This window comes from Hemibagrus wyckioides, linkage group LG03 (genome assembly GCF_019097595.1).
Source record: "Hemibagrus wyckioides isolate EC202008001 linkage group LG03, SWU_Hwy_1.0, whole genome shotgun sequence".
NCBI lineage: Eukaryota > Metazoa > Chordata > Actinopteri > Siluriformes > Bagridae > Hemibagrus > Hemibagrus wyckioides.
This window is the reverse complement of record NC_080712.1, coordinates 13,877,041-13,893,182: the sequence shown is the minus strand read 5'-3', so window position 1 is coordinate 13,893,182 and position 16,142 is coordinate 13,877,041. Positions and strand designations below refer to the sequence as shown.

The 16,142-nt window shown below is 37.1% G+C and overlaps 1 protein-coding gene across 2 annotated transcripts in view; it reads left to right on the top strand.

Moving 5' to 3' along the window:
* The window catches only part of LOC131348677 (inositol polyphosphate-5-phosphatase A), a 150,152-nt gene that overhangs the window by 54,335 nt on the left and 79,675 nt on the right, over window positions 1-16,142 (top strand). The gene's annotated exons all lie outside the window — the stretch shown is intronic.

Below are 16,142 nucleotides of genomic sequence, written 5' to 3'. Positions count from 1 at the left end.
CAGTATTATTTGTCTCCATTTTTTGTGGCAGTTTTCTGACCACTCTCATAATTTGGTTTAGCAAAGAAAAAATGCAGTTGCACAGTCTGTCCACAAGATGGCAGCACACTGCCACTAATCGTTCTATTGAGGCTTACACGCATCAAGGCGTAGCCATAATAAGGACAAATATTTTAGTGAAAGTAAATATTATATTATTCAAGCTGGTGTAATTGCTACCAGATTCTAAGATGATTTATTACCCATTTTTTCCTGTAAAGTTATTATTAGGTCTTTCACAGTATATAGATTATTAATTAACACGACATTGACGTTCACAATACCGGTGTCATCAGAGGCAGCAATGTGCAAGTCATTCTTGTAATTAAATTAAAGTTAAATCAAATAATTAAATTAAATTAAAGTTTTTAACCATGTCACGCTGAGTCTATGCTTCAGCAGTATGATGTATTCACAATATGTTGCAGTGCGAGTACAATATAGCAGGTCAAACAATGAGAAAGTTTCCAGTGTATCACACAGTCAATAAATCCTTCAATAGTCTAGTCATACAAAGCGTGTGCCATTTAGCCGCGACAATGTGCTGTTTGTTTTTCCCTCTTTCGATTTTTCACTCTAGGGTAATTGTTTGTTGTCTGGTCAAGCTGTCAATTTTCAGATAATGAGAGCGGAGGTACTGTAGGAGCGGGAGGTGTGTCGCCTAAGGGCAGTGTCCTCTCCTGTTTTTTCACGTTTCACTACTACAGATAAAACCCACAAACCCAGAATATTAAAGCCAATGACTTTTATATGATTTTCAGGTAATTTAACTGATTAAACCTTCTTTATATCTAATAATGAAATATCTAAGGAACTAAACAAGACATTATTGATGAAACATTTTCCTACATCCAGCACATCCTACAGTCCTCTCTGCTGAAGACTTAAATGTGCAGTGTTAAAAATAAATAAATAAATATCCAAAAACATACAGAAATCTTTGCTTTTTTATTATTAGGCTTAGATTATGTAATTATCTGCGCATTAAGCAGTACTATATACAATTTTTTTTATTAGAAAAATTTTATTTTTATTTTATTAGAAAGTCTTTGTTCATATAAAGTTGGGATTATAGATAAATAATCAGAATCAAATGCTGTGGAATAAATTTGTTCCTTTGTTGACATCATTTAAAACATGAAAATAATTACACTTGATAAACAATATGATCATGTGCTAAAAACATCTCTAGACATTTATCATCATCAGAAATTAATGGCATTTTTATGAATTTATACAAATATTATTTATACAAATAATATATAAAATTCTATACTAACCCTAGGCATTTTGGAAACAACTCGTTGCTGTCAGTCATAATTTTATATACATATTATTATATAATTTGTATATGTATATGGCACCAATATGGATTAATTCATTCACATTTTTACAATGAGTGTGAGTATTTGACCTACAAGGCCAACATGTATGTATAAAAAGGAAAAAAAAGACACAAAACTTCCTTCTTTCATTTTATGATTTTATTAAAATACAACTATGATTTGCTCTGATAAATTCGGCTGATGAATTAGAGAGGTGCTGTGGCGTTCACTGCATCACTTCACTTCATAGCAAAGCAAGCACTGATACTATTTGAATTAAATATGTAAGTCTTTTGTTGTTTTTTTTTAACTAGTAGAATTGATAAATAATACATAATTGAATTGTCTTAATATGCAGAAATAAATATTTAAATGTATGTTACGAGCCAAGTCAGTTCACGGTGTTGGGAGTCGATCCCAGGTACTGCATGAATCAAACACAAGAGTTGACTCTTCACTTTGTAAATGATTCACCTCAGGCAAACATGACAATGAAAATAAGCTTTAATATCTGAGTGTTTAATTTTAGTGAGACAGTCGATGGGTAGCTGCCTTCGTTTTGAATTAAACACTGCAGAATTGAAACGGGGCATGAAATGCAGGTAAGAGTCTGTCCTACATGACCTTTACTCACACTGAAAGCTAAATGTGTCTGTATCCAGTAAAAGATCCAGTGGAGTGTAAAAGTGTGAGAGCACTAGTGTAAACGCTTCAATTTCACATTTCGTTTTTTTAATCTAGTATAGCAATTTTCATTACAATGTATATTACTGACAACTTGAGTAAAAAGTAGAATCTTTAAAATAGTTGCTTTGCTTTACCGACTCCGTGTGAGCTGCGTGGATTCATTTTAGATGCGTGTTGCCTGAGCACATGTTTCAGTAGTAGAGGTTAGTGAGGAGGAAGATTTGGCTTTTTGTACAAAGCACTTAACAGTTAACAGAAATTTCCTTACTTAAATTTTGAGGAAACTAGAAATAATGCAGGATCTTGGAGATTCAATACTTAAGATATTGAATATGTGTTTTCTTTGCTTGAAATGTTTTGCAAAGTCTTTCTGTAACAAGTATCCTCGATTTCCAATGTGGATGTTTGGACCCCAGTATACAGGGAAGAGCAGGAAAATTAACTTGGGTATCTGATTTTTTGGGGGAAAAATAAAGATATGGGGGTTTTCATAAAGATATGGCATTATTGGCATTATTAACTGACCGATAAATATAGTAATGTTGTTAATCAGGTATCAAAATAATTGTCAAATAATCTTTAATTAAATTTAGTTTCTGTAATATTTTTATGTTGGCTATATTATAATAGAATTCTTGTTCTGGGTTGTTTTCTTGTCAGTGAGAGGAGAGTGAGCGGTGAGTGACAGGGGCCGCTGTTTTACAGCCTAGTTAAGGTATACAGCAGGTAAAATGTCAATTAGGAAAAGGCGAGCAGATCACATTGCTCGCCGTCAACCCTGTTCCACTCTATTAATATTTATCATGCACCTCTGCCCCTAAGCCCCAGGGCTCCATGGGTAATGATGTGCACTAATGTCTGCCTCTTATTACCACCGTATGTGTCTGTGTATGTCTCTCTATAGCTCCATGACCTATTGCATGTGTTTAAGCCAGCTGTAAGGCAAGTCATAGCTCTTGAAGGCCTTTGTCTCTCCCGACATTTTAATTGGAAACCTGTCCATCTTCATTTCCACCCAGCAGATAAGAGGCGGCTAAACCGGAGCGAAAATGAGACATTATCGTGTGACAGGAATTGTTGGTCTTGAACAGTGACACGGATCAGCTCTGCATGACCGCGTTATCTGTCCTAGTGTCTTGTCTAATTTGACATAGAATTTGACATTTCCTCGGGGAATGGGATTAGACAGACCTGCAAATTAGACAGATTCTCAGTAAATGTTGATGATATTTAAATACTCTTGTAGCATTTCACGTCTTGCAGATTTGTATGGAATCTAGACTGATATTCCCCTGGATTGGACAGAAAGGAAAACTCGATCATTTCATAGCTGCAGCATTTATAGTGCTAGTCTTACGTTAAATTGGACATCAACACGTGTCTTTGGTACTGTGTGCTTTGTTCAGAGTAAACCCAGGTATGTTAGGTCCCTCGGGTAAAGCCGTGTTTGGGCTGCTGAAACGCTTGTGCAGCAGATGTTATCAAGAAGGGAGGGAAAGACACTCTGTCAGGCCAGTAAACTTTATCTCGGTAATGGCTGGAGGCCAGCAGTCTGTCAAAGTGTCCTGAGCAGCTAGCTGAAAACCACTAACAGACCACTGTCTTGTCCTCGCACAGAGCTGCGACAGTATGACCAGTGTTGCCAGGAAAACCTGGAGCAAGATGCTAATCCCCTTACATCTTCTCTTTCTTAGTTCAACTCCTATTTAGCCAGTTTTCAATTTATTAAATTCAATCTGTATAGTGATTTTAACAAAGGACATCAATGGACAAAATCTGGATATAAATACCATACATGTTTTGGATATATATATATATATATATATATATATATATATATATATATATATATATATATATATATATATATATATATATATATATTTACAATATGAGTGTGTGTAATGTAGTTTGATATCACGTTCCTGGCATCATTGTATCAAGGACAATTCAGCAACATTAGAGATTGTAAGCATCAATGGCCCATCTCTCTGCAGTGGCAAAAAGCACCAGTATGATATACTGAAAAAATGTAACTGAGGTAATTTCATATTTTAATGTGTGTTGAATTAGAATGATATTTACACTGGATAATCGCACTTTTCCTTCACTGAATTCAAAGCAATTTGATCAAATACACTTAAAACATAATCCATTTTTCTGAAGATATTTCCTGCTCATAACGATCCAAGTTAATGGACCTGTTGGCATCGTACAACAGTACAAACTCTTCCTCTGAGATTAGCTTATCTTCTAATGCATCTTCATTAGCTTATTTTCTCTTGCTTTTTTTTTTTTTTTTTTTTTTTTAATGTTTTCTCAATGACATTTTCTTAGCCAAAGACTGTTCCTCTGTAGCATTGAACACAGGGTTAGTTCCGGGTTGCTTGAAGTCTCTATTGTGTATAAATCGCTCAGAAATGCTTTAAAGGTGCAGTTTGCCTATAACATATTATCTATAATAAGCCGGCCTCTTCTAAAAACATGCTGAAAGGTGGAGAGTTTCTTCTAAATTGCCCCTAAATGTGAACGAGAGTGTGAATATGTGTGTGGTGCTCTGGAGTCCTATCCAGGGTGTATTCCCACCTCATACCTACAGTATTGTTCCTGGGATTCATTATGACCTTGGCCAAGACAAAGTTGATGCCAAAGAGGAAGAAATCAAAAGGTATCTTTTTGATACACAATACACTGGATATTGTTAACTTAATTTCAGGGTCCTAATTTCATTTTTCCCAGCTCTGAAAATATCACCACTACAGAACTGCAGCACTTCTTACTTTTACTTTTCATCAGAGGAGGTGGAGCAAGTCAGTGTTTTCATTTGAATTATACTACTCCACATATGCAGAGAGCTTGCTCTTTATATTCTCTCTCATTACATCTGTGCTTGCTTTCTGCAGAAGAAGTGGGTTGAGGTTGTTGTGGTGAGGTCACGAGGAAGCTGTATAATAGCTGCACAGGTTAATGCTGCTAGCCACGCTCACGCGATTTCCTCCTCTTGTCAAAACAGTGGCGCATGCATAACCAGCTTAAAATATGGCAAACTAATTCCAGAGGCTCTCATAGGGTGCAAAGTACAGAGCACGCTGAGGCTATTTGAATGGAGGAGATGTCAGTGGAGCAATATTGTAGCACCATAACTCTCCCAGGCCATCAGTCAAGCTTTCAGGAGTGCAAATACACAGCACACACATCCACTCAGCCCGACCCCAACACACACACACATACACACGCACGCACACTCTCTCCCTGGACATATGTTGAGCGCCAATCGATGAGTCTGCCATCAGAAGTGAATTATTAAGGGGATAAGGCAGGCTGGGGCTCACTGGATAAAATTTGGGCTGAAATATACACACAATTAATAGATTGTACAGAGGGGCGGAAAACGAATGCCTTTATTATAGCGAGCCTAATCTGAGTTCACGCTCTCCTCGGCACTATCGCAGCAATGAGCCCATAACATCCACTTATGTGTGTATTCCCTCTCTGTTGTCCCCCTCTGACATACACACACACAGGTGCAGAGCCAGGGGCCTCATAAAACCAGGCTGATAAAGTGGTGTGTGTATGGTTGGATTAGTTTAGTGGGGGCATCAGGATATAGGGTGAGGAGTAAATCAGAAGTGTGTGTATGTGTGTGTGTGTGTGTGTGTGTGTGTGTGTGTGTTTACGTGTTGGCCAGACACAGATAATGATGTGATTGGAGCGTGTGGAGGGGTTGCTGCTCTGTGTACATTATGGTGTGTGGCCCTTGGTGTGACTCCTGTGTGTGTGTGTGTGTGTGTGTGTGTGAGCCAGAAAGAGCGAGAGCATGCAGCCCAGTGAAGGTGAGCCTGTCATATCGATCTTTTTAACGCTAAAATATGAGCCACTTTACTCTGCTCCCCAGCCCAGTGATGTGAAAAATAATAACTCGGTCCCAAATTAAAAATATTGATCGCTTAGTAGGTGTTGAGAGCAAATAAACACCCACTGAAGGATTTTTTTCCAGCCCTCCCCCCATCTTTCTATGTCTTGAACAACACTCCCTGCGTACACACACACACATACTTGGGGCATCTCTCTATCTCTATCTGATGACAGTAGGTCAGGCTGCAGCAGCGGGGTGTGTAAATAAGATCAGAGTGTGGTTAAATACGAGGATGTGTCTTGTGTTGCTTCACGTCTCTCAGCACAAGCATGTTAACCCTTCACAGTGAGTCTGAATGCTCATCGTATGTTCCACGTATATGTAATTATCCTATACGTTATACATACGGAAGCCATGTATAACTCAAGGTCCTTTTTGTGTTACATAGACCCCAAATAAACTTTCTACTTGCATCACAAACTGCTTAGACATTAAACTTTTTTAAAATCGAATTTCACTTAATTTATATGAAATATTATGACTTATACCATTGGTTAATTAACAGTTCTGATTGGTCAGTAGGTTTTGATTTAGTTTTGTTTCTTCTAACACAAATTCTTCACCACAGAGGACTTTTGTCAGTTTATCAGTTATGTAGAAAAACTAATTTTTTTTCTAAAAGAGTGAAGAAAAATAGAGAGACTGATGGGAATACAAGTGTTTACAGCTGCTGTAATGCAAGTGATAACAGGAACTAACTTTTTTCCTCTGTAACATGACAAGGGTTTTTATTTCATTATTATTATTATTATTATTATTATTAACTGAAAGAGAACAAGAGAGAGGCTGGCTTGTGAATGTACAGTATATAGCTGATATAAAATAAGTGATAATAGGAACTAACTTTTTTGCAGATGTTCCACAAGACATGTCAAAGAAAATGTTGACTTTTCAATTTTTTTTAAATAGAAAAATAAGCAAATTGCACTGCATCAGGCCACAAAAGTGTACCCTGTTGTGTTATATTACTTATATAATGCTAATCTTGAGAATTTATTTACAGTAATCCCCCATTTATGGCTGGTGGTTTTGGAATGTAACCCCTGCGATAAACGGGGGATTACTGTGAATTAAATTAATTACGTTCCAAAACCACCCACGATAAACGGCTTATTGTTTAAGCCGTAAATGACCCTCCCACACTCTTTAAACACACAGAAAACATTTGCAAGCATATAGAGAGATAAATTTTGGGTAATTTCGTAGTAATATCACATTTACAGTGAGTACTGTATGTATGTATGTTTCTTGCCAGAAGCCTTAAAAGGTGCAGAACGTTTGGGCGACATAATAGGGCTTGCAGAAAAAACATAAAAATACAGCATACACAGAACAAAACAAAACACTCGGGAAAGTGACACACGAAGAACTGGGATGCTGGAGAATTCTGCTTCCCTTTCCCCAACTGCATGCATAGCGAGCAGCCAATCACAATCGTGATTAAATGAATGGGGCATTCCGATTGGCCAGACTCGTTCCTCCAGCTATACTGTATTTTGATTTTCAGCTTCCCCGCACCGCTCTTTCCTAAACAATGCTACGCTGTACAGTATTTGATATATTATTAACATTTTACTTTATTTTAATTAATGTTTATATTTTGTAATTAATAATTGTACATTTATTAATAGATTACCTTATTTCAACATAAAAACAATTCACTATAAGGTTTGTGGATAACACGATATCCTGGGAATATCCGCAAAAAAAATTTGTTCCAAATAAAAGTCGATGTACCTGAACCGCAATATAGCGGGGGACTACTGTGTGTGTATATGTGTGTGTGTGTGTATGTATATATATGTGTATATATATGTGTGTGTATATATATTTAATTTATATATATTTAATTTATATATGTGTATATATATGTGTATATATATGTGTATATATATATATATATATATATATATATATATATATATATATATATATACATACACATATATATATATATATATATATATATATATATATATATATATATATATATATATATAAATGACTAGCTCTACTTTCCCTGTATGTTTAACTGTTTCATACTAAACAGAGTAATCCTATTTATATTTTGCATTCAAAACTTATCAACGGATATTATAAATAATTTTATTATATTATTTTAAATATTTTATATATTATTATAAATATTATATTGATTAAAAGAAGAAATAAGCTAATGCTCATGGTTCTCAAATTGGCCAAAATCGGTATGTCAGTAATATTGGTGATGAACGTTTTTTGAGAGATTCTCACAGTATATAATATACAGTTTCCTGATCTGATTCTTTTTCCATGTTGGACATTTTTCTATTTCACCTTGCTCTTGTGACTGATATGTAGCTCTGGCTTTCCTAAGTAAGAGTTTTCATGAGAAGAAATGGCCAATTAAGATGCCTCAGTTCTCCAGCGGTGGCATTGTTAGCCTTTGTGTTACACGCCTGAATAATCATTCAGATATATGCCTTGTTCTTTGTCTCCTCACTTGCTGATTGATTGGGTCTCGACTCAATAATCCTATGCTAGCTCGGCTGGGACATGGCCCTGTGCTCATCGTTTTTTGCACATCTGTGCTTGACTTTTTTTTTAAATATCCTTTCACTAACAGATGAGCTGCCACTGGACCATCAAACTTGTGAGAAAACAATTGCCACAAGGTTAATTTTATTGCAGGCTTCATGCATTTGTGAGCAGGCAGGAGGTGTCCTGTGCCCGGCTACTGATGGATGGGCCTGCTGCGCTGGCTGGAATGAGAATAAGAGGGAAAGAGGGGAGGTTGTGCACTGGAAATCCAGCCAAACATAAGTGCACAGATCAAGAGAATAATTGTGGGGGAAATATTTTGACTAGACTTAGGTATATGTTTTAAAGATGTATTTAAAAAAAAAACACTATTTAACTGGCAGCTTTTAATTTCTCAAGCGTATTGTAGATTTGGACAAATTTTGTTTTAATCCACCAAAGTACTGATTGAGTCAATAGCCAGTGTAGTCTGTTAAACAAGATGGGATTTAGTGCTGTGTAAGCAGCACAGATTGGATGCTGTTTGAAAGAATTATGTGAAGCATATGGTATGTAAACATGATATTCAGGTTAGGAATATAGTGATCTCCCATACTGTGTCTCAGGATCAGGGCTGATGCTGACCTGAAATCCTGGTTGTGTACTGGATTGGATTTGATATGTGGTCCGATCTTATCATCTTTTATGGAACCCATGTGCTGTTGACTGATGACTAGCATTTCCACTAACTTGTGCATTGTAGTGCAGATTTAAATTCCAACTCGATTTGCTTGAACGTATCAACACAGAATTTACTTATCAATTATGACCTGAGCCTAGTAAGTATTTCAGTGTGAAGGCCAAATTTGATCAAATAACCAAAGATGTATCCCCAGTTGTGATAGTTAATCAGAAAGCTTTAATTATCTATTAGAAAGCTTGTATGTAATGTGAAAAAGTGCAAAAAAAAAAAATGAAGTCAAAACATGTTATAAATATGATCTGCTATGCAGTGATATGATACGAATCCCAGGCTTTTACTCTGATCCATCTCCTCATTTTCCCAAAGCGTATTGATTCTAGCTCATCTTCATTTGCATGCTGAGGCTAGTACGGTTGACCCAGGCTCCCAGGCCTATTATATTCCCATTAGCTAATCTCTCTGGTTTAATTTCCATAATCTCCCTGCTATTATAGCCTCTCACACTCATGCTCTCTAGAGAAAAGAAGAGGCTGCCACCCAATGGGACCTTTCTAAAACACACACACACACACAGCTTCACCCTTCCACACTCACAAGCACAAACAGAACATCCAAAACCACATGTTTTTTCACTCACTGCAAGCTAGATGCATTTGTGAGAATTTTGATCCCTTTGTCAGTGCTGTTGCCCCATTACACATTAGAGCCTGAATTCATTCTGTTCTTCTCTGTCTCTATGGAAGAGATTATGCTTTTTGGGAGCATGACCAGATCACGTGATCATTCTTCTGAAATACGAATAGACACTCCAGGTGCTCGTCATATAAAAAGCTTGCTCGTGCACAGTGCTTATCTCTCAGCAGCTGTCAGTAGTGTTGAGAAGGAGGCTCGAGATTAGAGCCGCTCACAAGTCTATTGTAGATCTCGCAGGCCAGCTTATCTCCATTTCTTGACCTAGCTGCCACTACAGACTGATCAGATAATGTACACTTTACTCTGATCAACTGAGACCACTACTACAGCCAGGCCAATCTTGCTTACAGTGGGCCAGGCTGATCAAGTCAAGTCTTCTAATTCATACATGATTCAACTGTAGAAACTGTCTGATGAATTCAAACCTGCTTACCATCCCCAACTCAAATCTTATCTATAAAAAAGATAAAAAGAAAATATGTTCTTCACACACATGCGACAGGGGATCCCTTCTGATCATGTCAGACCTGTAAAACAAAGAGCCATTATCATAAATTCTCAACAGGATTCAACAGGACATTACTGGACACCACATAACTGTTAGGTTCACTGAAATCTAACTAGTCGTTCTGACTTATTAATTCAACCATACTTTAAAATATAATTCTGATCAGGCCACTAGCATGGTGCAAGTTGAAATCAAAATGCTTGTCTGGTTAAATCTAGCTTGCTTTACAGATTAGCCAGTCTGTGGCCAATCTCAGTCCAAAAAGCAAAACTCATATAAGAAGCTCAAACTTTCTACACAGCCCATATGATCAGCTCTAATCTGCCCAAACAGCAGAGCCTGTCTGATGTCAAGCCTGATTATATTAAACCTACATTATACAGTACATTATAGGACAGTCTGATTACCTAAATTCTCACCAAGGTTCAGTATGACCAAATGAAGCCCACTCGAACACCGAGCCAGTCTCTAAAACACTGTAACAGATCTGAAAATCTCAAATCTGATCTGCTTGAGAGATCTGTCTGATGAACTCAACCTTACTTCACAGAAGAAACCAGCTTATTTAACCAGCAACTTAAACCTACTACATATAAGAACCACTTTCATCAACGATGACTTTAGAAGAGACTAGGGCTTATTAAATTATTACGAGTGGGTCATTTGTTGATCTCAGTAAACTCAATCATAATCAAAAAAGAGGAGACGGTCAAGTGAGTGATCATGTAAAACCTGCTCTGCACGTCCTGTCCTGTTGTCGGTTTCATATATTGATTGAAACGTTGTGATTTAATGTATGCTATCTATACACCCCCACTCACTCTGTGGTTGCATTTTTAAAGGCATTTAATTTTTTGCCCATGTCCTTGGCAGGGCTGCATGAGCAAAGAGATATAAAGGTGTGCATTTCCTGTATACATGGATGCCTTTAAAATTGCGATGTCCTCTAAAAGGCTCGCTTTAATTATATTGAACTGACTTTGCTTACCCTTGAGCTGGCAGATTGCTTGGGGGCATGGCCTTGCTGATTTTATTATACATATTTTTGGATGTTTATTTATATATATGAGTGAATGTGTACAGTGTGTATATATATATATATATATATGTATATATGTGTATATAAAAAAGTGTTGCCTTAAGTATTCATAGGCATGAATGTATGCATTATGTTTGTGTCTTAATTATATGCAAGATAAATGTTTGTCATTGTAACCATTAGCTACATACTGGTGTTGTTTAGAATGTTGTCATTTCTTCTTATGAGAACATTAGCTTTAATACCTGGATGTCATTTAAAGGGTTTGCCAAATATTAAGCACTAAAACCACATAGTTAACCTGTGGCAGTGTATTACTTAACTCAATTTAAACAGCAAGTAGGAGTAGTTTTTCTTTTTCTTTAATACACTTTTGAAAAAGTTTTAATTCCTCCACTATCACCAGTTTCCAATTAACCACATAAAAAAGTAGCTGTGACAATGAGCATTGATTAAGAGTCCTCTCCCATCACCCCTGGGGCTGAGAACAAGCTGATAATTAATACGTTTGACTGCAGAAACTCAAGTCAACAGCTCCTGTGATGGATCGACTCTGCGTTTAGAAGAGTGTGCAGAAAAAAAACCCCACATGGGCTAGAGCTGAACACAGTGACAGCAATAAGCTTAGCTCATTAGCAATGCTCTATGCCACCTCTGCAAATTAAATACCCAAAGCTTGCCTTTGTTTTTCTTATTTATTCATTATTGACTCCCATTTAATAATTCATTAAGCCAATCCATTCTAGTACTTGATGAAGAGCCCTCAAGTGCAGACAGCAGTTCCCTGATCAAGGAGAGTCGTACAGAAAGAGAACCAAAAAAAAAAAACAATCAGATGTTTTGTTTTAGTCAGTAGTGATGAGCCTGAGGCTTGTTCAGCATTACAATCATGGTTTTGAATTTTTATCAGTCACCTTTCCAATCAACAGAACCAGTTTAATGCATGGACCATTAGCCTTGAAATACTAGCCTGAGAGATTGAGTGAGTCCCAAACAGTGACTGTCCTCAGAGTTAAGAATCTGCGTTTGTTTTCACCCTGAACACCAGTGCGATGTGTGATTCTATGTGTGAAGTCGAAGGATATTGTTTTGGATGTTAATTGTATAACTTTGCCAGTCTTCTCTAGCTCTCTTAGCATTCTCAAGCTACCTCTCTTGACATTCCCTGGCCCATTAGGGCTGTGAATACAGAGTACCATAAGGATAAGTCCTTAAACCTTGTTAAGTGTTGTACTTTAACATGACACGAAACCTTTTACAGGATCTTCTGGGTCATTTAAGGGGAAAAAAAGAGCTTTGTGGAGCAGATGTAATGCCATTAGTGCACTTCAGAGCGTGGCTTTAGCAGATGAGTTTGCAGTGTGTAATTGCTTTGTGGATGTTCCTGGAAGAACCTGGATTTTCCTTCTTGTGATGGAACATTTCAGTTTTATTACTATAATTACATGTTCATTTCATGAGATCAGGCTTTGTCCAGACTTTCTTACCGTTTTTAACTTTCACTCTTATTGTATTAACTGATTGCTGTTAACTTTTATCAGTCGTGGATGTATAAAATATTCAAGAACCATAGTCAAACATACAGTTATTGAAAAAATAAGTATCTGGGTAAAACTAACAATAGTCACGCAATACCTGGTTTAATATTTTTAGTAAGCGTAAAGGAAAAACTTGAAGTGTCTAAGGAATAATTCCATAATAGTTCTCAATATAACAACAGATTTTTCAGTAGATTTTATCATTCTTAAAACCTGTACAAATTTTTAAAATGACCCTAAAATGCATTGAGAGGAACTTCAATTACACTATGCAACAAATTTTTTACTTTTTTCTTGTTCCTGGAAAATAAGTGTTATTTCCCCATTCTTTGTAACCGAAATAAAGAGAAAATCCCATCTTAGCCATGAAGGTTTGGGTTAGTTTTGGGCAGTTTTTTTTGTAAAATGGGCTAATTTTGAGGTTTTCGTTCTCTTAAAAGCCCAAACCCAAACTTCAAGGGGCTTAATGGCTATTTTTTTTTATCATTTTCCATAAAGAGTAATTGGAAAATGTCATTCACTACCCAGGAACAAAAATCGTTTGTTCTATATATCATTTATAATAAATACCTAAATTAATATAGACTGTTATTTATTACATAATAGCATTTTTATTGGCTTCGTTCACCTCTTTCAGTTTGTAGAAAAAACACTTTCTCTTTCAACCGTGGCTATTTTCTGTGTTCTCTCTGTGTCACTTCTCATCCGGTACTGCTCTAATTGGGTTTGGAGCTCTAAATCAGATTGCTATGATTGGTTTATCCTCTTGAGGTCCCCGGTATGTCATAGGTGGAGACTTCATCTGCTATTGTTAAGACCTCCGTCATATCGTTTCTAGCAGACACAGCGACAGATAGCGTAGCACCACTTAATATATTTGAGTAAGCATCACACTCCACACACACACACATACACACACACACACACACACAGGAGCATATGCGGCAGCCTCCTCTTCCCATCCTGCGCAAATAATAACAATCGAATCGAGCATTGAGCAGCTTAATTACTTTTAAATTGTCATTTTAATTTACAGTGATATAGTATTGATCACACAGGCCCATATTAAGGCCCTCGGTGGAGCAGATGATGTGGAATTAAACACGGTTTGCGGGTCCTCTGGGGGCCTCCAGGGGCCCGTCAGGATAAGAATGATATTTCCTGCTAATGAACTGGCAGCATGCAGCAGCATGAATCTGAGGCTGTGCCGGGGAAGAGGGGAATAATGGGGTTTGGGTTACTCATTCACTGCCATGCACCAGGTCTCATGTGATTCATCCGTGAACTCCGGGTCTCACACGGTCGTGTTTGCCCGTCTCATCCTGCCGGCCTGACCTTTTCACTGCTAAAGTGTATATATATTGCCACAGACACACTCTCACACAACGCACACAGACGGACCTGCACAGGTGCCTCATGTAGAAGGAGGGGGATCTTCAGGGAGCCATCAGCCCCTAATCCCAACATTGTGAACTGAGGACAAGTGTGTTTCCTCCCTGGTCTTCTCTCATTCCTCTCTCATTGGTTGCTCGTGATTCTGAGGCGAGACAGGAGAGCTCTCCCATGAGGCCGAGCACAGCCTGGTGCAGATATGTCACGTACGTGTGGTTAATAGCACGGATAAATCGTTATTTTAAATCCCAACCATTTCTCATTTCTTAGTAGGTAAGAGAAACAATGATGATGGGTTTTTTTTGACAGACAGACTCTAATTATATCTAGAGATAGTGACCTTACATACATTTACTGAGAATACACACAAGGAGAGCTGATTGTCTTTGAGGATATATTGGATTTTCTTACCTAATGTTTGCGATTGATGGCAAAGTTATTGTTTAACCTGATAGAGATCGAGTTCCCTCTGTCTTTGTTTCCTTATCTGTATCTTTTTAAAGCTTAAAATATCTGATTCTGCAATCAGAACCTGAAAGTTAAACTTCCTAAACCAGAAAAGTTTTTTTTTTTAACCATTAAATTTGATTGTAGAATGCCACTAATGTGACAACAGTTAGCATGTTGTGTGGATTCTGATTTTGACTATTTTTGTTTCTTTTTTTTTTGCTTTAATTATTATTTTAATAAATAACAACAAACAGTAAAACAAACATATCCAACATTTGTTATTTATTTGTAATATTAGTTTGTATATTTTGTAAAAAATATTAAATTATTTTTGTCTGCAATATTTTTGTCAAATTCAGTTCAACCCAAAACAGAAACTAAACTAGTAGCTTATTTAAACCAGCACATTTCTGATCTAGCAGTTACTACATTTGTAATTTCTATATCCATTTAGCAAACATTTTCTCTTCAGTTGAAATAATGCAAATTTCCTCTTGTTTGTGACACATTTTATATTTGATATATTTAAAGAGATCACAAGTCAACTCTTCATCCTCTGTTTTAATTTCCAATGTCTCATTTTATATTTTTACCTATGCTGTGGTGCCCCAAAGGTGGAACCATTTCTGGGATGAAATGCACCCTGACCACCACCATCTTACTCCTCTGGCATCGGAACCCCGTGCTGTTTGATTGTAGGATGTCTTCAATACCCATAATGGACTTGGCAGGGGTCTACGTGTTCTGCCATAGGCCCTTTCACTCTCCTCTCTTATCCAATCACCTTATTCTAATGCTTGTGCAATGTTTACTCAACTGGCTATGCATTTACATCAACCCATAACCACAGGCACTACTCACGGCAAGCACTTAATCGAATTAGCAGGTATTGTGCATCAGATTTTGAACACATACCAGACTTGACTGCTTCTCTGCTTGCATTCAGTCACGCCCTACGTTTCTCTCCCATCTCCTGGTTTAATTGATGGCTTCTGTCTATGATTGATTTTCGCGTTCTGCATCTGCTTCTCTTTATTCTCGTGTTGCAATGAAGTTATCCTGCTAAACGTAGGCTTATATAATAATACATTCTGTCAAAACACAGCATATTCTAATCATTCCTCACGGACCCGAACAGACGGCTTGGCCCAGGGCTTGGTATTCTAAAATATCTTCAATCTATTTGGAAGTCAGCTATACATGAATGAGTGGAAAAGAAATGCGGACGCTGCTTAAATGTTCTTGTGATGCATATTCCTTCCATGTCCTTGCAAAAACTAATTAGTTTTACATGCTTTCTCGCTGTGGTTATTCGAAGATAAACACACAGCAAATCACTGGAATGGTTTTAGC